Source organism: Triticum urartu, chromosome 6 (assembly GCF_003073215.2).
Source record: "Triticum urartu cultivar G1812 chromosome 6, Tu2.1, whole genome shotgun sequence".
Taxonomy (NCBI): domain Eukaryota; kingdom Viridiplantae; phylum Streptophyta; class Magnoliopsida; order Poales; family Poaceae; genus Triticum; species Triticum urartu.
Genome location: NC_053027.1, coordinates 424,620,621 through 424,645,018, shown reverse-complemented (window position 1 = coordinate 424,645,018; position 24,398 = coordinate 424,620,621).

Here is a 24,398-nt window from a genome sequence, read left to right as displayed (position 1 = left end):
CATGTCATCTTGCCTAATGCATTACTCTGTTCTTATGAACTTAATACTCTAGAGGCATGCTGGAAAGCGGTCGATGTGTGGAGTATTAGTAGTAGATGCAGAATCGTTTCGGTCTACTTGACACGGACGTGATGCCTATGTTCATGATCATGCCTAGATATTCTCATAACTATGCGCTTTTCTATCAATTGCTTGGCAGTAATTTGTTCACCCACCGTTATATATGCTATCTTGAGAGAAGCCACTAGTGAAACCTATGGCCCTCAGGTCTATTTTACATCATATAAGTTTTCGATCTATAATTCTAGTTTACTATTTATTTTGTAATCTTTACTTTCAATCTATACAACAAAAATACCAAAAATATTTATATTATTATCTTTATCAGATCTCACTTTTGCAAGTGGTCGTGAAGGGATTGACAACCCCTTTATCGCGTTGGTTGCAAGGTTCTTGATTGTTTGTGCAGGTACTAGGCGATTTGCGTGTAGTCACCCTACTGGATTGATACCTTGATTCTCAAAAACTGAGGGAAATACTTACGCTACTTTGCTGCATCACCCTTTCCTCTTCAAGGGAAAACCAACGCATGCTCAAGAGGTAGCAAGAAGGATTTCTGGCATCATTGCTGGGGAGATCTATGCTCAAGTCAAGACATACCAAGTACCCATCACAAACTCTTATCCCTCGCATTACATTATTTGCCGTTTGCTCATTTTCCTCTCCCCTACTTCACCTTTGCCGTTTTATTCGCCCTTTTTCCGTCCGTCTCTTTATATCATTGTTAGTACTCCCGATAATTAGGTTCTTAATTTTAAACAAAAGGAGGGACAAAATCTAAAAGATGCTTGATATAGAATTTGCAATGCTCAGAATAGATCTACTAGGAAGCAATCTACTTCCGTTTTTCTTCGCAATTTTTATGTAGGCATCACTCCTTGGAACAAATATATTCTTGATACCATTACCGGAGGGAATTTCTTGGGTAGCCATACTTTTGATTCATGTAATGCTATGATAGATTTGTTTGGCCCACCACCTCTTTTGGTTAATGGAACTATTTTAACTTTGGAACATGTGATGCAAAGGCTTGAAATTATCGAAAATAAAGTTGCCACTGTAGAGTTGATCGAGAATTTGGATAAAAATATCCACAACCAAATTACCTAATATGGATCTAAGGTAGGAGTTACTCTGAAAAATTTGAGATAAAAAGAACCCATAGTTAATGAAAAGATAGATTAAGATTCCACTAGAATTGATAAACTTGAGGATATTATTACCAACTTAGGGTCTGCCGTGAGAAACACTTCAAACCCTCCTCCTACCAAAGTTGCCAAGTTTATATATGTTCCTAAAAATAAGGGTGAATCTTCTAGTAAGGAGAATGCGGATCTCAAATCAATAAGTTTTCACCCCAATTTTTTCGCTATCATTAAGGAACCTTTTGCTACAAATGAATTTCTTGATTTCTTGCCTAGGAGTTTGATCATCAATAAAAAGAAGGAAACTCCTAAGGGTTATAAGTGTTCAATTGAAGAATTGCCTACCAAGGATGACAATACCTAGATCTATTCTTATTTTTATGCCTAGCTAAGGGCGTTAAACGATAGCGCTTGTTGGGAGGCAACCCAATTTTATTTTTGTTCCTTGCTTTTTGTTCCTGTTTAGTAATAAATAAATCATCTGTCCTCTGTTATGATTGTGTTTCATATGTTTTAGTTAGTGTTTGTGCCAAGTAAAGACTTTAGGATCTTCTTGGGTGACTGTTATTTGATCTTGCTTAAAAAACAGAAAGTATGCGCTCACGAGAATAATTTTCATGTTTTACCATAGAGCGATAAAATACCAATTCCAACTGAAGTAGATCAACATACAAATTATTTAGGACGTCCTAATTTTTCAGAATTTTTGGAGTTACGAAAGTATTCGAAACTTGCAGATTGCTACAGACTATTCTGTTTTTCGTGTGTTGTTTGCTTATTTTGATGAATCTATGGGTAGTGTCTGGGGGTATGAACCATAGAGAAATTGGAATATAGTAGGTTTAACACCAATATAAATAAATAATGACTTCATTACAGTACCTTAAAGTGGCGGTTTGTTTTCTTATACTAACGGAGCTCATGAGATTTTCTGTTGAGTTTTGTGTTGTGAAGTTTTCGAGTTTTTGGGTAAAGATTTGATGGATTTTAGAACAAGGAGTGGAAATAGCCTAAGCTTGGGGTTGCCCAAGGCACCCCAAGGTAAAATTCAAGGACAACCAAAATTCTAAGCTTGGGGATGCCCTGGAAGGCATCCCCTCTTTCGTCTTCGTCTATCGGTAACTTTACTTGAGGCTATATTTTTATTCACCACATGATATGTGTTTTGCTTGGAGCGCCTTGTATGATTTGAGTCTTTGCTTTTTATTTTACCACAATCATGCTTTCTGTACACACCTTTTGGAGAGACACACATGAATCAGAATTTATTTGAATACTCTATGTGCTTCACTTATATCTTTTGAGTTAGATAAGTTTGCTCTAGTGCTTCACTTATACCTTTTTAGAGCACGGTGGTGGTTTTATTTTATAGAAATTACTGATCTCTCATGGTTCACTTATATTATTTTGAGAGTCTTTTACAACAACATGGTAATTTGTTTTGGCAATATAATAGGCATCCAGGATGGGTATAATAAAAACTTTCATATAGAGTGCATTAAATACTATGAGAAGTTTGATACTTGATAGTTGTTTTGAGATATAAAGATGGTAATATTAGAGTCGTGCTAGTTGAGTAACCGTGGAATTGAGAAATATTTGTGTTGAAGTTTGCAAGTCCCATAGCATGCACGTATGGTAAACGTTGTGTGACAAATTTGAAGCATGAGATGTTCTTTGATTGCTTTCCCTATGAGTGGCGGTCGAGGACGAGCGATGGTCTTTTGCTACCAATCTATCCCCCTAGGATCATGCGCGTAGTGCTTGGTTTTGATGACTTGTAGATTTTTGCAATAAGTATGTGAGTTCTTTATGACTAATGTTGAGTCCATGGATTATACGCACTCTCACCCTTCCATCATTGCTAGCCTCTTCGGTACCGTGCATTGCCCTTTCTCACCTCGAGAGTTGGTGCAAACTTCGCCGGTGCATCCAAACCCCATGATATGATACGCTCTATCACACATAAGCCTCCTCATATCTTCCTCAAAACAGCCACCATACCTACCTATTATGGCATTTCCATAGCCATTCTGAGATATATTGCCATGCAACTTTCCACCATTCCATTTATTATGACATGCTCCATCATTGTCATATTGCTTTGCATGATCATGAATTTGACATCGTATTTGTGGAAAAGCCACCTTCATAATTCTTTCATACATATCACTCTTGTTTCATTGCACATCCCGGTACATCGCCGAAGGCATTCACATAGGGTCATATTTTGTTCTAAGTACCGAGTTGTAATTCTTGAGTTGTAAGTAAATAAAAGTTTCATTATCAGAGCATTGTCCCATGTGAGGAAAGGAGGATGGAGACTATGATTCCCCCACAAGTCGGGATGAGATTCCGGACGAAAAAAGAGGCCATAAAAAGAGAGAAAAAGCCCAAACAAAAAAATGAGAGAAAAAGAGAGAAGGGGCAATGTTACTATCCTTTTTCCACACTTGTGCTTCAAAGTAGCAGCATGATCTTCATGATAGAGAGTCTCTTATTTTGTCACTTTCATATACTAGTGGGAATTTTTCATTATAGAACTTGGCTTGTATATTCCAATGATGGCTTCCTGAAAATGCCCTAGGTCTTCATGAGCAAGCAAGTTGGATGCACACCCACTTAGTTTCTTTTGTTGAGCTTTCATATATTTATAGCTCTAGTGCATCTGTTGCATGGAAATCCCTACTCCTTGCATTGACATCAATTGATGGGCATCTCCATAGCCTAATGATTAGCCGCGTCAATGTGAGACTTTCTCCTTTTTGTCTTCTCACACAACCTCCATCATCATATTCTATTCCACCAATAGTGCAATGTCCATGGCTCACGCTCATATATTGCGTGAAAGTTGAAAGAGTTTGAAAAGGCTAAGTATGAAACAATTGCTTGGCTTGTCATCAGGGTTGTGCATGATGGGAGCATTTTGTGTGACGAAAATGAAGCATGGCCAAACTATATGATTTTGTAGGGATAAGCTTTCTTTGGCTATGTTATTTTGATTAGACATAACTGGTTGGTTAGCATGCTTGAAGTATTATTATTTTTATGTCAATATTAAAATTTTGTCTAGAACCTTTTGGATCTAAATATTCATGCCTCAATAAAGAGAAATACATTGAAAATTATGTTAGGTAGCATTCCACATCAAAAATTCCATTTTTGTCATTTACCTACTCGAGGCGAGCAGGAATTAAGCTTGGGGATGCTGATACGTCTCCAATGTATCTATAATTTTTTATTGTTCCAGGATATTATATTATCCATTCTGGATGTCTAATGGGCTTTAATATACGCTTTTATATTATTTTGGGGACTAACCTATTAACCGAAGGCTCAGTGCAAATTGTTGTTCTTTTGACTATTTCGGTATTTCGCAGAACAGGAATATCAAACGGAATCCAAACGGAACAAAACCTTTGCGAGTATCTTTCTTGGAACAAACGCAATCCAGGAGACTTGGAGTGGAAGTCAGAGACGCAACGAGGAGTCCACGAGGCAGGAGGGCGCGCTGAGGGGGGTAGGCACGCCCCCACCCTCGTGGGCTCCTCGTAGCTCCACCAACCTACTTCTTTCGCCTACATATACTCTTATACCCTGAAAACATCCAGGGGAGCCACGAAACCACTTTTCCATCACCACAACCTTCTGTACCTTTGAGATCCCATCTTGGGGCCCTTTCCGGCAATCTGCCGGAGGGGGATTCAATCACGGAGGGCTTCTACATCAATACCATAGCCTCTTCGATGATGTGTGAGTAGTTTACCACAGACCTTCGGGTCCATAGTTATTAGCTAGATGGCTTATTATCTCTCTTTGGTTCTCAATACAAAGTTCTCCTCGATGTTCTTAGAGATCTATTCTATGTAATACTTTTTGCGGTGTGTTTGCCGAGATCCGATGAATTGTGGGTTTATGATCAAGATTATCTATGAACAATATTTGATTCATCTCTGAATTCTTATATGCATGATTTGATATCTTTGCAAGTCTCTTCGAATTATCAGTTTAGTTTGGCCTGCTAGATTGATATTTCTTGCAATGGGACAAGTGCTTAGCTTTGGGTTCAATCTTGCGGTGCTCGATCCCAGTGGTAGAAAGGGAACCGACACGTATTGTATTGTTGCCATCGAGGATAAAAAGATGGGGTTTATGTCATATTGCTTGAGTTGATCCCTCTACATCATGTCATCTTGCCTAATGCATTACTCTGTTCTTATGAACTTAATACTCTAGATGCATGCTAGATAGCGGTCGATGTGTGGAGTAATAGTAGTAGATGCAGAATCGTTTCGGTCTACTTGACACGGACGTGATGCCTATGTTCATGATCATGCCTAGATATTCTCATAACTATGCGCTTTTCTATCAATTGCTCGGCAGTAATTTGTTCACCCACCGTAATATATGCTATCTTGAGAGAAGCCACTAGTGAAACCTATGGCCCCCGGGTCTACTTTACATCATATTTTCGATCTATAATTCTAGTTTACTATTTATTTTGCAATCTTTACTTTTCAATCTATACAACAAAAATACCAAAAATATTTATCTTATTATCTTTATCAAATCTCACTTTTGCAAGTGGCCGTGAAGGGACTAACAACCCCTTTATCACGTTGGTTGCAAGGTTCTTGATTGTTTGTGCAGGTACTAGGCGATTTGCGTGTAGTCTCCTACTGGATTGATACCTTGGTTCTCAAAAACTGAGGGAAATACTTACGCTACTTTGCTGCATCACCCTTTCCTCTTCAAGGGAAAACCAACGCATGCTCAAGAGGTAGCAGCCAGCTGACGGCAAGGAGCCCGGACGGCACAAGTGCTAGGTTAGGTATGTTAAGGGGTTAACGGCGTGCTTTGCCGTCCGCTGGCTGAGGGCAAAGACAATCGCACATTTGTCGTCCGCTGGCTGGCGTCATCATAGCGAAATAGGCCAGCCCCCAGGACGCTCTTCGCCATCCACCAGCAGACGGCAAAGTGACCAAATAGGCAAGCCAGGGTCCAAGGTTGCACAGGTAGCTGCCACGTGTCAGCTTTGCCGTCTGCTGGCTGATGGCAAAGCTCTTTTCCGTCTTCAAGCGGACGGCAAAGCTCCTGTATAGCCCCTGTTTTTTTTTCTGTTTTTGTTATATCCTTGCATTTTCAGAAGACATAAATTATATATATAGTTTGAACCTCAAACATAGCCAATGTATCCATCATCTAGCAGTCCATCAATGCAACAGAACACATAGGGTATTAAAACGTCCAATACATACATAGTTTCATGGAGTTCATCAACATACATACATAGTTTCATGGAGTTATTCAACATACATTGTTTATCAACACAAAATCAAAACAGAAACTAAAACTAGCGGTCCATCAATCCAGCTTCCACGAAGTGAGTCAAATCTGCAAAAATGGGAGTAAGCAAGTTAGAAGAAGAAGAAGAAGACTAGAAGAAGAAGAAGAAGACTAGAAGAAGAAGAAGAAAAAGAAGACTAGAAGAAGAAGAAGAAGGTTTTTACCCTTTTCCTTCTCATTCTTCTTTTTTTATTCTTTCTTTTTCTTCTAATTCTTCTTCTATTCTTTCTTTTTCTCCTCTTCCTTGTTTTTCTTCTTCACATTCCTTATTTGTGTCATTTTAGAGCTTACATAGGTAATTATGCCATTTTTAGATAACTAAGCTTATTATGTCAATTTGGAGGGAATTAAGGTAAGTATAGGTCATTTATGTGCTAACATAAGTAATTATGCCATTTTTTAGTTAACGTAGGTAAAATGGATCAATTTGGAGCTAACCTAGCTAAAATGGATCATATTGGAGCTAACATAGGTAAAATGGATCATATAGGAGGTAAACTAGGTAAACTTGCTCATTTTGGAGCTAACCTAGGTAAAATGGATCATATTGGAGCAAACCTAGGTAAAATGGGTCATTTTGGAGCTAACGTAACTAATTATGCCATTTTTGAGTTAACTAAGCATATTATGCCATTTTTGACATAAGTAAGCTAAGTATAGGTCTTTATTTAGCTAATCTAGGTAACTAAGCACATTAGAGATAATTTAGTTAAGTATAGATCATTTTGGAGCTAAGTAAGCTAATTATGTCATTTTGTAGGAAGATTGGCTAAGTCTAGGTCATTATGGTAGCCATTTTGGAGGAAATAAAGCTTAGTCTAGGTATTTATGCATTTGGTAGGCAAAACACTAGAGAAATATCACCATCATCACGGAGGTGAAGGGCCGGTCGGGTTTACGCCAGTGTCAGACGGTGAAGGACCGGTGGTGGTCGGGGTTGCGCCACTGCGAGAGGGAGAAGCGTCAGTCGATGCTTGTCGGGAGGCATGATGCACCAAAGATCATTTGCAATGTCTCATTAGCAAGATGCAATTAAAATGTGAACACTAGTAACTAATGACCATTCAGATGAAACCCACCGTGTCCGCTATAGCAATCTGAGGCATCGGCGGAGGGGTCTGACCGTTTTTCTCGCACACGGGCTGCACATTTTGATTTCATGAGTCAGTGATATTAGTTAGTAATGAAACGAACATTATATGCATGATTTGGCTAATAAATAGGAGAAACTTACCACGAGGAGCTCGTATAGGGCCCGGTGAGACGCGTTGTTCCGGTTCCTCTCCTCTTCCAGCATCCTAGTCGTCTTCTGCTCCAGCTCGGTCTCCCTCTCCTTGGCTTGCCTGTTTGCCTCCGCCAGAAGCTCCTGGGCCCTAGCCTCGATGGCGAGGTCCACTGGCCGTGGTCGGGGCGGTATGTCAGGAAAATACCTCGCGTGTCGCTTTTTGATCTCCGGGAGACTGCTAGGACAACGCATCAGTCCATCCCCAATGGCTACCGAGCCATGTCTCCTCCCATCACCAGATAGCATCACGAGCTATATATCAAAAGGACTCTGGCTCGGGTTGATGTCATCCCCTTTCGTCACCTTCCCCTAGTCTCTGTACCTCACGAGCTTGTTGTGGGAGGAGATGTTGGTGAAGCTCTCTGGATGATCGAGATCATCCTCAGAGAATGTCTTGGCCTTCTTGAATGGGGCCATATGGGACATGGCATAGAGGTCGTACAGCGGTGGTACTTCCTTCTTGTTGTGTCTCGCCTAAAAGAGAGGAACAACATATTAGTTCAGGGCTGAAGCTAGCATGAAGAATGAAATTGCATGAATCGTTAATGGCTGAAACCACATACCTAGTGATCCCCGTACTCAAACATGTTGGAGCTCCCTTGATGGTGTGGCACACCTCACATTTTGGAACGCTTATCCCTGGCCTTGTTGTGTTCGGCTAGCCATTGGGGAGAGCACCACTCATCCACCAACGCCTCCCAACAGTCCATCAAATCCGCACACCATCTCGGGGGCACCTAAGTTTGGTAAAGAGAAATTTCACCGCTACGCCTATGAATGAAAACAAGGAAACTAAGTACAAGGCCTTAAGAATAGTTAATTACCTTCATGTACTTCTCCTTACTCAGATACTTGAGGCGGCACTTCTTCTTGGGCCTCCTAATGTTATTCGAGGCGTAGTAGTCTCGAACAGCCTGCACCTTAGCCTCGTCCCGTAAGTTCTGAAGTAGGCGCTGGCACTCAGCTTCGAGAACCCTAGCTGCCTCCGCCTCATGTTCCTCAGCAACCCTATACAAGGTCTGCAATCGAACAAGACAACATTGATTAGTACGATCACTAGGCAATGTTGATTTTTAGTTCTGTAAAGTAGAAATTACTGTCGGTGTCAAAACCGGCGGATCTCGGGTAGGGGGTCCCGAACTGTGCGTCTAAGGTCGATGGTAACAGGAGGCAGGGGACACGAAGTTTACCCAGGTTCGGGCCCTCTTTATGGAGGTAATACCCTACTTCCTGCTTGATTGATCTTGATGAATATGAGTATTACAAGAGTTGATCTACCACAAGATCGTAATGTCTAAACCCTAAAAGCCTAGCATGTATGACTATGATAATGATCGTCCACCCTCCGGACTAAGTCCTCTGGTTTATATAGACACCGGGAGGATCTAGGGTTACACAAGGTCGGTTACAAAGAAAGGAATCTACTTATTTGATCGTCAAGCTTGCCTTCCACGCCAAGGAGAGTCCCATCCGGACACAGGAGAGAGTCTTCGATCTTGTTTCTTCACAACCCATTAGTTTGGCCCATGTCCAATAGGCCGGCCGCCCGAGGACCCCTTAGTCCATGACTCCCTCAGTAGCCCCTGAACCAGGCTTCAATGACGAGGTGTTCGGCGCGCAGATTGTCTTCGGCATTGTAAGGCGGGTTCCCCTTTCCGAATACTTCAGGATAGTCTTCGGACGAAACGACAGTGTCCGGACCTGCAACACAAGTACCACAGCCATAGAGTATAGTATTTTACGAGTCCAGTCTGCTGATAATAATTTCTATAACGTGACATCACGCTCGCCCGGTTATTTATTTCGAACCGTTTCCTATCCCGCCATTCCACGTTTTGAGGCACGTTGTTATTGGCACGTCATGTCGAAGCAGAGATCATGTCCCCTTATTGTGGGATTCTCATCAATACGAGCATGGGTAACCTAACCGTTCTATTGGAAATATTCCATAGGAACAGGAAAGTCTTTAGGCTCAGGAGGAGGCGTTCAATACCCGGTGCCTTTATAAAGGAACCAAGGGCCGTCTTTTTACGCCAAACCTCTCCTCAGCCTTTCCAACCTCGAGTTCTAGCACCCAAGGTTCGACTTCATTGCTCCAAGCTTCCCCATCATGTCCGGACTCGGCCCTCAAGGTCGATGGGTGGCTTCCTCCGTTACAGAGGAGGATATCGCAAAGCTTCGGGCAGCCAGATACCTGACCGCGGAGATCCCCCACAGGCTTCCTGCTCAAGGACAGGTTATTTCGACCCCCAGATCCGGCGAGAGGGTCGTATTCATTTCTCACTTCCTCCGAGGGCTAGGGTTCGCTCTCCACCCCTTTGTTCAGGGGCTAATGTTTTACTACGGACTAGATTTTCACGATCTTGCTCCGGATTCCCTCCTCCGCGTCTCAGCGTTTATCATCATGTGCGAGGCCTTCCTCCGAATCCCCCCACACTTAGGTCTATGGCTCAAGACCTTTAGTGTGAAGCCGAAGGTAGTCAATGGGGAATAGGCAGAGTGTGGCAGTGCTGTAGTAAGAAAGCTTACCAACACTCTCTGGCCAAAAGGCTCTTTCACCGAAACTTCCAACCAATGGCAGCGAGAGTGGTTTTACATCACGGAACCCCGTAGTACCAAGTGGGCAGCTATACATGCGTTCCGTTCCGGCCCTCCATTACAGCTTGCATCATGGATCAATAAGGGGCTGGACTGGGGATCAGTTGATGAAGTGCAGACTCTACATAGCCGCATCCGAACCCTCCTTGAGAAGGACATCGATCTTGTCGACGTGATTCAAGTAATGCTAGTCCGCCGAGCTCTACCATGCTAGCGTAGGCCTCTCCGCATGTGGGAGTTTAATCCGGAAGTACCACGAACCCTCCAACACTTCTTCGGCATTACGCACAAAGGGATGTGGGAGTTGTTTTTCGGGAAACGAAAACATTGGCCGGACACCACTGAGGACGCCGGCCTCGACTGCAACCGTCCAGATACCTCGGTAAGCACTTGACTTCTGAACACTTTATATTTAAGTATGTTGTAATACATTACTAAGAAAACTATCTTCTTCCAGGGCTGGATAAAGAAAGCAGAACTAATTAGGTGTTCGGCCCCCCTTCCCGAAGGCTCAGCGGATCCCATATTAACAAGGATGTTGGTCCTGGCTCCATATCAGATGCCTGTGAAGGAGAGCAAGGTGGAGAGTGGGAGGACCAAAGATGGCCTCCATCCTGAAGGTATATCAGACATTATGTCCGGGGAAATCAAAATTCCATTGTTCGAAGACAAAAATGAAGGGGAGGTCAACGTCTCTTCCCCCCATGGAAAGAGAAGGGCCGCATCTGAAAATTGGGAGGAAATGGCTCCTAAGCAAGGCAAGGTGCCTCTCTCGGGTGGCGCGGGCTTGGAGGACGACGTCATCGCGCGGTCCCCTGACGAGGACAATCCTCAGGCCAAATCGTAAGTGAACAAGGGTGTTTTAAATATGTCATGTTCCTTTCTTGTAACGTCTAGAATATATGCTTTTCGCAGTTCGGAACGCAGTCTTCTTCAACAATCCTCTTCCTCGGGGGACCTTCTCCCGGAGATGATGGAAAGCGAGATGCCTCCACTGGTCCCCTCGCCCAATAGGGCAGACGACTTCGAGGTGTCGTCGCGGAGGGTCTCCCCCGATCAACAAGTGATGCAAGGGATGACGAAGACACTACTCGAAGGTGATACTTCGGTGGCCCAGGGTCCGGAGACCAACAATGGAGGTCCCGAGCAGTCCGGTCTACAGCCGGATGCGAATAAACGGATTCCTTTAAAGGGAGGCCGTATTCCTTTAGCAGCTTCCGGAGACCCAGAAGCGCCGGATATATTGACGAACATGCTGCGGCAGGCGTCTGTCTCAGAGGAACATCGTACCTTGATGGGCACAGTGGTTGAAAAGGTCCTGTCCGCGAAAAGCGGATTGAATGAGGCCTTCGTGGGCCTGCTAAGAGGTTTCGAGGTTTGTACTGTAAGATGTCCGAGTGTGTTTTATTCACAAAATACACCTATGTATAGATAGTAGCCCCTGAGACTCTGATTGGCTTCCCGAGGGAGGTGATCAGAGGATCAAAAGATATGCCCATGAAATAATCTGATCAATTGGAACACAGGCGTGACCTCCTCGGTAACTTCCTGGACTACAGAAGTTGCGGATTTGCAACACAAGATTGATGAGGCGGAAAATGATATCGCGCTTATCAATAGGTGACTTGACGAGGTGCAAGGTATGTTTTTGGGACAGCCATACTATGCATGTGTTTACAATATAAGCATGATGCAAAGATTTGTGTAATAAGATGTACATATCTCCAGATGGTGCTGCCGCGGTCGAGATCCTTCGAGCTGAGCTAGCCCAGGCCAAGGAGCAGGCCCGGATTAGTAATGCGGCTGCCGAAAAGGCATCTGCCGAGTTAAAGGCCGAACAGGCTGCTCAGCACCAATACGAGGAGAAAATATCCTCGATGACGCTTGAACTAAAGGAGGCCGCTAGCCGCTGCGGATTTCTCGAGAGGGATAATAAAGCCTAAATGGCTGACCTTGACAAGGCCTTGCAAGAGGCAAGAGAAGCCCGGTTCGAATCTAGAGTGGCCCGGGAGGAGATCCGGCAAGCTGGGGAGATTGTGGCTGGTAAACCCTTTTTATTGCAAACTAAGTTCGGCGATCTGAATTATGCCCCGCTTAATCAAGTGTTGAGTTCTCCAGATGCTTTGTTGGATTTGCCGAAGAGTGCTTCCGATGCGGCGCAGTTTTACCAAGCGCAAGAACGGTATGCAACGGAGAAGCTTTTCTGGTCGCAATTTGGTGCGTCAAAGCGCCCATTGTTGCTAAACGAGCAGACGACCCAATGGGCAGAACTGCACCGATATCCAACGCTGCCATGAAAGACGTCGTAGTCCGGCTGTGGCCGACTGAGCCAATTCCGGATAGTTATTTTAGTTTGGTGCGGTGACTTGCTGCCACGATGCTGCGCATCGATGCCGTTAAGCGATCAACGTGTATTGAAGTTGCACGGATGGCCTTTGCCCGTGTGAAAACATACTAGACGAAGATGAAGGCCATCGATGTTGCAGCGAAGAGTCCACCCAAGGGCAAGGATCATCCCACACCAGAGCATTAATTTGAAGATGTCTTAGAGGCTGCCCGGTTGATAGAGGGTCAGTGCTCGAAAGATATGATATTCGAGTGAGATGTATTGACATTGTGAAAAACGGTATTATGAAATAATAAATTTTATTTTAGAGTTGCTTAAAAGCTTTGAATCCTCCTGTGCGGCCATTTTTATATGATCTAAAAGATTTCCAGTCGTCGTGTTCAACCCCCTCGTAGGAAATACGGGGGTGTTCGGAAAAGCAATTGATCACTCTTAACCCAACGTCTTGGTCGAAAAAGGAGGTGTCAATGCGGTGAACTAGGCAATCGGACTATAGGGCGTTAACACTTTCACTTAGCCATGGGAGTTTTATGGTGGATCTATGATATAGATCCTGTTATGTACGCAGTTATCCCAATGCGGTGCGTTACATGTATGACCTGAAAGAAGGTCCTTCGTATAATACGGGGGAATCTCAAAAGATCATGTTAAGTCATCGAGCGGTTGACCAGCTCTCACGCATCATGACAGTCAGTTTTCGGCTTTCTCTACTGACGTGTTTGACCAGATGAACCAGAAACATAATCGCAGTAGTTCTCCCTTTACTACCCTAGCCGATAGAGCGGAACGTAAGGTAGCAAGCACACGATCCGGGCAACCCAACTATTGACCCAAGACATGATTCAGAGCTAATGCATGTAAGGCCGAGCTCACGATGCCGAAGTTTGCTATGAAGTTGTTCGGACTTTATTGGCAACATATTTTGTTCCTATGCCAAGCCCCTGGCAAGGTATGCCGGGGTGGGTGTGTGAAACAACCAAAAGGATCAAAATTCGATTCTTTATAGAAAACTGAATACCGGATACGGAGTATATTCACTAGAACCTAAGTGACATGCCAATTGTCATTTTATAGATAATAACGCCACAACCCCGGCTATTTTGACATGCTAGGGGTCGGTGGCTGAGGAAACATGCACTTTACAGGCTCGAAGAATAGAGAGTGTGGTCTACAAAAAGTTATTTTGGACCTCTTGTCGCACATCTGCGCCGCCTTTCCTCAATGGAGGGCTCCTTAACAGGAGTAGCCTTTGGGTGAATTTATGAACCCGGACTCTGATACCGTCCATGAGATGACCAGCCTTTGCGCTACCTGTGGCGAAGGATGATGGAAAAGAAAAAGTGATTTAAAAAGAGGAAAAAGGAAGTAGTTTATGGGAGTACTTGTAGATCCGTCCGTGTTGTGCTTCTGCCGATGCCCAAGCTATTTGAAGTGCATAGTTATGTATGCGCGGTACATATTTCGCAGGTATATGAGGCGAACGGCGGAAGCCGAACTGCTAGTCCTGCTCTGAACTTGGTCGATCCTGTTGAATGGAGACCGGTGGCTTAATGGTCAAAAAGTTATGAGGTTTAATTAGACCGCCTTGTACTTTGGCTGAGGGCGTCGTAGTGTGATCCTCAGTCTGGAGGGAGTGTTTCTCCTGCTCCCCTATAGAATTCTGAGTCACGTATACCATATTCACTGTTTTTTTACTTCAGGAGGAAATTGCTTCTGACCCCCGGTATTTGGTTGGTGACCCTCTTCGTCGTCGCTATCGCCCGGCGGCCTCCTCTCCTTGTGTTCGGCGTTGAGCTTGCCGGCCTGCTTGAAGACCCAACAGCTTCTATTGGTTTGATTAGCTGGTTTATCGGGGTGTCCATGAATCTGGCAGGGCCGGTCCAATATCTTGTCCAAATTTGATGGAAAATCTCTATTTTCCTTGAATGGCTTCTTCCGTTGACCGGATTTGGGTCTGCTGAATCTGGCGTTGACCGATGTGTCATGCGTTCTTTCATTATCACGGTGGTGCTTGTTTTTGCTGCGTCGTGGTCTGCATTGTTGTCCCGGACTTCGGAAGTGCCCGGATCGCTGGCATTGTTGCTTACGAGCGAACCAGCTGTCTTCTCCCACGCAAAAATGGGTCATCAGAGCGGTAAGGGCTGGCATGGATTTTGGTTTTTCTTGACCAAGGTGGCGAGCGAGCCACTCGTCCCGGACGCTGTGCTTGAAGGCCGCTAGGGCTTCCACGTCCGGACAGTCAACAATTTGGTTCTTTTTAACTAAGAACCTAGTCCAGAGCTTCCTGGCTGACTCTCCGGGTTGCTGGACAATGTGACTTAAGTCATTGGCATCTAGTGGCCGGACATATGTACCTTGGAAGTTGTCGAGGAAAGCCTCTTCCAAGTCCTCCCAGTTACCAATAGAATTTTTAGGCAGACTGTTTAGCCAATGCCGAGCTGGCCCTTTGAGTTTTAGAGGGAGGTATTTGATGGCGTGGAGGTCATCTCCACGAGCCATATGAATGTGGAGAATAAAGTCCTCGATCCACATCGCAGGGTCAGTTGGTCCCTCGTATGATTCAATATTTACGGGTTTCAACCCTTCTGGGAATTCGTGATCCATTACTTCGTCAGTGAAGCAAAGTGGGTGTGCGACGCCTCTATATCGGACCGCATTGCGACGCAGCTTCGATGGAGTCCGTCTGCGGTGTTCAGCCCGTGCATGACTAGGCTTGTCACATCCGAATAGATAGCCGTCGACGCGTACCGAGGTACGTCCTCGCGATCCGTAGATTGATCTAGTATGCCCTGCTCTGTTGTTCAGGTGTTACTGGAGGTCATATGTGTGACCACGAGTTGTTTTGTCTTTGCCTTTATAGTGAGGCGGGGCGGGCTGGTGTTCGGCTTGAGTTGCCACTTTATCCCGACCACGTGGTAGTCAGACAGCCTCATTGCATGATGATGGTATGGGATCCAACGCCTCATCATCGAACTCAAGTAGCAGCTTGCACTTCGGGTAACCTTTGGATGGGCGCTTAAGGCCGTATTCTTCGGCTGCCGGGACATCCATCCATCTATCATTTAACAGGTCTTGATCAGCTTGAAGTTGCTGCTGCTTCTTTTTCAGGCTTCTTGCGGTGGCTATTAGCTGGCGCTTGAAGCGCTCCTGCTCGAGAGATTCTTCAGGCACGATGAAATCCTCGTTGCCGAGGCTCACCTCATCCTCGGAGAGCGGAAGATAATTACTGTCCTTCGAGTCTTCGTTGATGGCCTGATCGTCCGGGCTAACTTGCCCATCTTCCCGTTCTTCTTGTTCAGGAGTTGCTTCAACGCGGTCTTCATTATCGTCGGCACCGTTAGGAGTATTATCTTCTCCTGTGCCGGTATTGCTATCCTTTGCATGACGTGACTTAGAGTGGCGCCGCTGACGTCGGCGCTTAGGCTGTGTCCGAGGAGGTTTGTCCTCGACTGGATCTTCTTTGTCGTCTTCTTTAGATTCTTTAGGCGTATCCACCATATATACGTCGTATGTAGAAGTGGCCGTCCAGTGTCCGGTAAATGGCGGGTTTTGGCCATGTTCCTCGTCTGCATCGTTGTCCATACCATCGATGTCTTCGGAGCTGTAATCGAGCATGTCTGTTAAGTTTTCGACAGTGGCTATAAAGTGGGTGGCGGGTGGGGAGCGAAATTCCCTGTCATCAGCTTCTAATTCGAATCGGATATAGTTCGGCTGTGAATCCCCCGCTAAGGATTGATTTTTTAATGAATTCAGCACATCGCCCAAGGGTGACTGCCGGAAGATGTCCACGGCGCTGAATTCGGTGATCGATAACCGATCATGCTCGACACGCACGAATGCACATGGTTCGGAACTTTTAACCGGAAACGAGCCCGAGGTTCCGGTGACACAGGCATTATCAGAGGTTTGGTCTGTGTGCGGCTCCAACGTCATGGAGTCTGCGGCTTCCGTGGCGGGGTTAAGCTTCCTGTCCTCGGATGGCGTGACCTGCTCCGGATCTAAGGCCAGAGCGGTTACAGGTGCAATTTCCTGGGTATGGCCCGATGACAGATCTAAGTCACGTTCATCAAGGTGATGGGGATAGATTTTTGTGGTATCGAATCCGTCGAAGATCAAGTCTCTGCGGATATCCCCAACATAGTTCAAGCTCCTGAATCTGACCTGACGGCCAGGGGCGTAGCTGTCGATCTGCTCCAGATGGCCAAGCGAGTTGGCCCGCAGTGTGAAGCCGCCGAACACGAAGATCTGTCCGGGAAGGAAGACCTCCCCTTGGACAGCGTCGTTGTGGATGATTGAAGGAGCCATCAAACCTTTTGAGGATGGCAAAGTGGAACTCTCAATGAAAGCACCAATGTCGGTGTCAAAACCGGCGGATCTCAGGTAGGGGGTCCCAAACTATGCGTCTAAGGTCCATGGTAACTGGAGGCAGGGGACACAAAGTTTACTCAAGTTCGGGCCCTCTCTAAGGAGGTAATACCCTACTTCCTGCTTGATTGATCTTGATGAATATGAGTATTACAAGAGTTGATCTACCACGAGATCGTAACGGCTAAACCCTAAAAGCCTAGCCTGTATGACTATGATAATGATCATCCTCCCTCCGGACTAAGTCCTCCGGTTTATATAGACACCGGGAAGATCTAGGGTTACACAAGGTCGGTTACAAAGAAAGGAATCTAATTATTTGATCGCCAAGCTTGCCTTCCACGGCAAGGAGAGTCCCATCCGGACACAGGAGAGAGTCTTCAGTCTTGTTTCCTCACAGCCCATTAGTCCGACCCATGTCCAACAGGCCGGCCGCCCGAGGACCCCTTAGTCCATGACTCCCTCAATTACCCAAAACCGTCGCCTCACAATGTCGGCCACCGTATCGCACACGACACCGTAGACCTCTCCTCTGGCAGGGCCGGGGCAGCCACGTACAGCTCCCAGCTCATTGCTAGCTGTGGAGCCTGACCCTCACCGGGCAACGTGACCCACCCCGGGAAGTGGTGCTGGACTAGAGTACCAAGGACCTGGTTGGGCCTGCGGACACCATCGGGGTGTATCCAACCCCTGCAGTATGACAAGGCCAACACATTAGATATTAATTTGAAGAAACATGAAGGACAAAGGTTAAAACAGAGTAAATGCACTTACTTCTCCCCGTTAGGCTGAATCAACTACCTCTGATCACGGGTCGCCGGCACAGCCGGAAGCTTTGTACCACCACGTTGGTACACCTTCTTGGCCCGCTCAACCAGCTCGCCATCACTAAAACTATCGTCAGACCAGGTCTCCTCGCCATCAGCATAGCCACTAGTCTCCGGAGTCACCTGGGATGAAGACTCTGGGACCGGAGTCTCGTAGGACAAAGACTCTGGGGCCCGAGTCTCCTGCGACGAAGGCTTGGCGACACGAGGCTCGTCAGCCCAAGGCTTGTGGACCTGAGTCTGAGACGGGTCCAAGTCTGATGGCTCCACCTGAGATGGAGCACTCCGGTTGTCCGGAGAATCAGCTTCGGGTGGCGGCGAGGAAGGCACAATAGCCTTCCTACCTCTCCCGCCGCCACGCCCACCTCTAGATCCCCTCTTCGTCTTCGCCCGACCTCTCCCGGCCAAAGAAGAAGGGCCCGCCAGTCTCGCCATGCTATCTACGAGCACTCTATGAAGCTGTTGGGGTGGAATATAGCCACCCCTCCCAGCACGCGCCGAGGAAGAAGGAGGCTCGGAGCGCTCTCGACCCGCGCCCACCATCTGTCAACACCTGCAATGACAAAGAGTAAACGAAATTAGTACAACATAAACATAATAAAAAAATTGGTGGGCGAAAACAACACCTAAAAAATCCATCAAAAACCCTTTTCTGATATTTCAAGCTTTTGGAATATTTACAAGTATGCCATATTTGGTTATCTTGCCAAGTATCATCTCTTGGAGAACAAGATGACATCACCATCACACTAATTGTAACACCCTCAATGCGATTATAGCTCCCACGTGTTGAGGCACGACTTAGAGACATAATCGCATTGAAGGCATATGTCGCAAGTTAGGCAATCTTCACAACATCCCATGTAATATAAATAATAAAGGGAAGATAACATAGTTGGCTTACACTCGCCACGTCAATCAAGTACATAAATAACATTACATCATCAAAACACTCATGGCCCGACTACGGCGCCAAAATGAAAGAGAACCCAACATGCGACATGGTCCCAATCACCCCCAACTGGGCACCACTACTGATCATCGGGAAAGGAAACATAGTAACGTTGTGAGTCTTCGTCGAACTCCCACTTGAGCTCATACGCGTCTCCTGGAGCGGAATCATCAGGCCCTGCATCTAGTGTAATAGTAATCTGTGAGCCACAGGGACTCAGCAATCTCGCACCCTCGCGATCAAGACTATTTAAGCTTATAGGCAAGGTAAAATATGAGTGGAGCTGCAGCAAGCGACTAGCAAGTATGGTGGCTAACTTATTCGCAAAGGAGAGCGAGAAAAGGAGGCAAAGCGCGAGCGAGAAACTAGAGAGCAACCTGCGCAAACATGACTCCAACACCGTGTCCACTTCCCGGACTCCGCCGAGAAGAGGCCATCACAGTAACACACTCGGTTGATTCATTTTAATTAATTAAGGTTCAAGTTATCTACAACCGGACATTAACAAATTCCCATCTGCCCATAACCGCGGGCACGGCTTTCGAAAGTTCAAATCCCTGCAGGGGAGTCCCAACTTAGCCCATGACAAGCTCTCACAGTCAATGAAGGAATAGACCTCCTCCCAAGACGTTCCGATCAGACTCGGTATCTCGGTAATTCAAGACACTTCGACAGGTTAAAACAAGACCAGCAACACCGCCCGAATGTGCCGACAAATCCCGATAGGAGCTGCACATATCTCTTTCTCAGGGCACACTCAGATTGTCTTAGGTACGGGTAGGCCAGCACAGAGTTGCCCCTGGTGGCCACCGGTAGCTGACAGGTGGACCAACACTCAGAGGAGCACTGGCCCGGGGGGGTTAAAATAAGATGACCCTTGAGTCTGCAGAACCCAAGGGAAGGAAAAGGCTAGGTGGCAAATGGTAAAACCAAGGTTGGGCATTGCTGGAAAAGCTTTAATCAAGGCGAACTATCAAGGGGTTCCCATTATAACCCAACCGCGTAAGGAACGCAAAATCCGGGAACATAACACCGATATGACGGAAACTAGGGCGGCAAGAGTGGAACAAAACACTAGGCGAGAGGCCGAGCCTTCCACCCTTTACCAAGTATATAGATGCATTTAAGATAATAAGATAATATAATGATATCCCAACAAGTAAAAATAAATGATGTTCCAACAAGGAATGGCCTCCAATCTTCACCTGCAACTAGCAACGCTATAAGAGGGGCTAAGCAAGGCGGTAACATAGCCAATCAACGGTTTGCTAGGACAATGTTGGGTTAGAGGTTTGACATGGCAAATTGGGAGGCTTGCAAGCAAGTGGTAGGCATCGTAGCAATGGTACAGCAAAAGAGCGAGCAAACTAGCATAGCAAAGATAGTAGTGATTTTGAGGGTATGATCATCTTGCCTGCAAAGTTGTCAGAGTTGACTGGATCCTCGAAAGCAAACTCAACGGGCTCCTCGTTAGCGCACTCGTCTCCCGGCTCTACCCAAACAAGACAAACAAGCAACAAGGACACAATCAACCACGTGCAAGAACAAGCAATATGATGAAATGATGATATGCTATGCGGGATGCCAAATGCAAGATATGACAGGAAATGCATGAACCTGGCCTCAACATGGAAATCCAAGCGTTCCACTGGAAATATGAGATGAAATCGCTTGAAAACGATATAAAGAACGCCGGAATCGGAGTTACAGTTTGGAAATGGCAAGCGATTCAAAAATGACACCGGCCTGCGATTTACAGCAAGTAGGCCTCTAAATGCAATGAAATGAACATGCTACAGCACCCAAACATGACAACAAAATACATGGCAGGGATACACACAAGATGCTTAACAAAAGTCTAGAACTGAGCTACGGCCAATTCATCCATTAGGAGGCTCAAACAAGCATGGCAAAAACGCAAATGGCAAACAGATCTCAGACTTTGTGAAATTAACACATGTCTGGAATTTCAGATCATATAGCCCTCTTCGGAGCAACAAAACAACATGCTACAGGACCTGAACATGACAAAGAAAACATGGCATGGAGCTACTCAACAATCTTAACAAAAGTCCCTTAGTGACCTTGAGCCAAAAGGGATCACAAAATATACTAACAAGCACACGAACATAGCAAAAACATAATCAGTTTTCAGACTTGGTGAAAACTGGGACATGCTGAAACATAACTCACGGAGGCATGTTTACGAGCTCGATGCACTCACCACGGTGCAAGTCATGGAAATACAATCATACATCCCTTAAGAAGGCACAAAATTCAAGCTATACATGGCAAGAACAATGACATAGCATGCACGAATCAACTACAATAACATCGGCAAAATTGCAAACAAGTTGACGATCTGCCCAGATTCGCAACGAAGCAAAAGTAGAGCTCGATTGACTCAATCTAGGGTGCTCCATATATGCAAACAAAGATATGGATGGATAGAGCACTACAATATTAACAAAACCCCTTTACTGATCATCCTCAAAAGAGGCACGGATCACTAGGAAACAACATGAACATATGGCATCATGAGATAAACAATCCCAGGACTTAGTGAAATTACTGTCCCTGAAAACAGAATTAGCAAGTGCATCACTTTGCAAGCTTGCACAAGTCACCACACACATCCTAAAAATACATGGGTTGCACCTCCGGAAAGATGACAAAACCCTAAACAAAACACATGTAGAACTCACGGGCATATCATGCACACAATAATCATGGCAAAAATGACAAAAGTGCTAAACGGAGTAGTAGATCTGATAATTAACTCAAGTAGGCCTCTTCTAATAGCATTTCGGGCATCAAGATGAGCTCAAATGAAAATGATGCAATGGAATGAAATGATGTACTCTCTGAGATGAACATTTTGATATGCTATATGCATGAATCGGAGCTACGGATGCAAAGTTACGGAGCCGCGAACATAGGCATATGAACTAAAAATATCAGGGACTTAGACGAAATTTACCCCGCGCGATCTAGGGTTTACTGTTCACCGGTGGCGGATCTCGAGCTCGCCGGTGACGCGGGACTTGCCGGAGGGAAGGGGGGTCGCCGGGGACTTGGGCGCCGACGACCGAGGCGATGAGACGGCGACCTCTGAAAAGAATCCCAAAACTTCGAGGTAAAGATGCTGCCACGGTCTAAAGAGATCACTTGAGGAATACCATGCAGAGAGACAATACGAGAGGTATATAGTTCCGCCAATTGAGCTGCAGTGATCGACTCTTTGATAGGCAGAAAATGAGCCACTTTGGTGAGTTTGTCGATGACAACGAATATAGCATCATTGCCACTCTTGGACTTTGGAAACCCAGTCACGAAGTCCATTTCAATGTGGTCAAACTTTCATTCTGGAATGGCAAGAGGTTGGAGGAGACCAGCTGGCCTTTGGTGTTCTGCCTTCACTCTTCTGCAGACATCACATTCATTCACGAATTGAGCGATCTCGCGCTTCATTCAAGTCCACCAATAAGCTTGCTTGAGGTCCTGATACATCTTCGTGCTCCCAGGGTGGATGGAGAGGAGAGAATTGTGAGCCTCGTTCAAGATCACTTTACGGGGGTCACCTTTGGGTACAACAATACGATCCTCTAAGAAGAGAGTGTCCTTGTTATCAAGGCGGTAGCACTTGTACTTGGGTTGACTCTTGGCAATCCCAATCTTCACCTTTTTCACCATAGCATCAAGTAGCTGGGCTTGGCGAATCTGGTCTTCTAAGGTAGGAGAGACTTGAAGGTTGGCGAGGAAACCTTGAGGAACAACTTGCAGATTAAGTTTGCGGAAAGCTTCACAAAGCTCGGGTTGATAAGGCTTAAGAATGAGACTATTGCAGTAGGCTTTCCTGCTCAAAGCGTCAGCAATCACATTGGCCTTGCCTGGAGTATACTCGATACTCGGATTATACTCTTGAATCATTTCGACCCATCGAGTTTGCCTAAGGTTGAGATTAGGCTGAGTGAAGATGTACTTGAGACTCTTGTGATCAGTGAAAATGTCCACTTTTCTTCCCAATAGAAGATGTCTCCAAGTCAAAAGAGCATGCACAACTGCCGCCAACTCGAGATCATGAGTGGGGTAGTTCTTCTCATTAGGCTTCAACTGGCGAGAGGTATAAGCAACAACTTTCTTCTCTTGCATCAACACTGCGCCAAGACCTTGGAGAGAGGCATCACAAAAGACCTCGTACGGCTTGGATTCATCAGGCGGAGTCAGAACTGGAGTAGTGAGCAATTTCTCTTTCAAAGTGTTGAAAGCAATATCACACTCCGGAGACCAAACGTACTTGACGTGCTTCTGAAGAAGATTTGAGAGAGGCTTCGCGATCTTGGAAAAGTTTTCAACGAATCTTCGGCAATCGCTTGCGAGACCGAGAAAACTGCGGAGTTGCTTCACATTCTGAGGAGGTTCCCAATTCACAATTGCAGACACCTTCTCAGGATTCACGGCAATGCCCTTGGCAGAGATGATATGACCAAGATAAAGAACCTCATCAAGCCAAAATTCACACTTGGAGAACTTGGCGTAGAACTTGTGTTCTCTGAGCTTATCAAGAACCAAACGCAAGTGCTTGGCATGATCTTCCTTGTTCTTGGAGAAAACCAGAATGTCGTCGAGATAGACCAAAACGAAGTCATTTGTGTAGGCGTTGAAGATAAAATTCATCATGCGAGAGAACGTCGGAGGAGCGTTGGCGAGGCCAAAAGACATGACAGTGTATTCATATGAACCAAAGCTTGTTCTGAATGCTGTCTTGGGAATATCTTCTTCACGAATGCGAATCTGGTGATAACCCATACGGAGATCAAGCTTGGAGAATACTTGGGCACCTTTGAGTTGTTCGAACAGCTCATTGATGTTGGGAAGTGGGTATTTGTTCTTGATGGTCTTCTTGTCCACTGGACGGTAATCAACATAAAGTCGGTCCGTTCCATCCTTCTTCTTCACAAAAAGAACACCACAACCCCACGGAGAAGAACTAGGCCGGATGAGACCCATTTTCTCTTGAACATCGAGTTGCTTCTTCAGCTCCTTCAACTCTTCAGGTCCGAGCTTGTAAGGACGTCTGCACACAGGTTCTGTGCCAGGCTCAAGATCAATAACGAATTCAACTGGCCGGTGCGGAGGCATTCCTGGGAGCTCTTCTGGAAAGACGTCTTGATATTCACAAATGACTGGAATTTGCGAGGTAGCATCCAATTCACCCCTTTCGTTGAGAGAAAACAGACGGATGGTATTATCCCGAGCGGCAAAGACAATTACATCCTCAGACGAATGAGTCAATTGAATCTGCCTGGTTGCACAATCAAGCTGAGCCTTGTGCTTAGAAAGCCAATCCATTCCGAGAATAAGATCAATATCCGAGTCACCAAGAACCGTAGGAGAAGATAGAAACTTGTAGTCTCCCAAGGTGATAGTAACATCCGGGGCAATGGAGTTAGCATGCATGCGCTTATCGGGA